Source organism: Quercus suber, unplaced genomic scaffold (genome assembly GCF_002906115.3).
Source record: "Quercus suber isolate HL8 unplaced genomic scaffold, Cork oak 2.0 scaffold_363, whole genome shotgun sequence".
Classification (NCBI taxonomy): domain Eukaryota; kingdom Viridiplantae; phylum Streptophyta; class Magnoliopsida; order Fagales; family Fagaceae; genus Quercus; species Quercus suber.
Window position 1 is genome coordinate 250,720 of NW_027069815.1, and position 1,166 is coordinate 251,885.

A 1,166-nucleotide genomic window follows, 5' to 3' on the forward strand; every position below is an offset into this window, starting at 1 on the left:
TTTATATACCTAGGGTAAAAACATAAAACCCTAAACGTTTAATGAAGTAGGGCTGAGTTGGAAATTCTGCAGAAAATTCAACCTGTGCGATTTTCGATCGATCGAGTCTATTCTTCGATCGATCGAGCCAGGCCGAAAGTCCCAAGTACTTCTGCAGCCACTCGATTCCAACTTTACAATATTAAACTAACTTTGAGCAAGTCTAAATAAGACTAAATACAATGTTTTGATCATGGTTTGCCAACATTACAAATTAGAGTTCTAAATACATAAAATCCTAAGACCTTAGAACCTAACATTATTTTATTGTGTTTGATATATTATTTTATTGTAGTGAATATAATATTTTATTGTAGTAGATATATTGTTTTATTGTGATGTTTATATTATTTTATTGTGTTAAAAGCTAAAATAGATTCACTGCTGCATCATGTTTTGTAAAGTGAGTAAGTAAAATAGATAAAATAACTTTGTGTGGTGCCAAATAGCTAAATTTTTAACTCCACTGCTGTGGATGCTCTTATATCTCTTATTCATGTGTGTGTTCACAACTTTACATCTGTCTTTCAGTCAAGTTTACACTTTTGCCTTTATTTCTTTGGTGGTTAGTTGAGTGCACTTTTTCCAGTCGCACCGTTTCTTACTACTTTGCTTTATTTTATTTTATTTTTTTTAATTATTATTATTTAAATCAATAAAGGTGGACTAAGAGCATTTTTCATCGGGTGTGTTAAATGCCAAATATTTGGCATTTGACACACCAAACACCAAAAAACCCCTCTTATTAGATGTTCCAAATCTCATAATTTTTACCACATGTGAACAGTATCATTTCATCTTTGGAAAGGTACAGATTGAGAATGCTAAAAAAAAAAAAAAAGTTTTTTATTCATTTCTCTCTCATCCTTTATGACTTTCTTCTTCTCTCTCTTTCTTTTTCTTTTTCTTCTTTCTTTCTCCGCCACTCCTTCATCTCTGTCTCTCTCTCTTTTCCTCTTTTCTTCTTCTTTCTCTAGAAGTTCACCTCTCTTTTTTTTTTTTCCTTTTTTCTTTATTCTATCACTTTCTCTACGCCTCTCTATCTCTCTTTTTTTTTTTGGTCATTCTCTCTCTCTTTCTTCTTTTTTCCTCCGCCTAAATCGTTGCCATTGAGATCGGCTATTGCC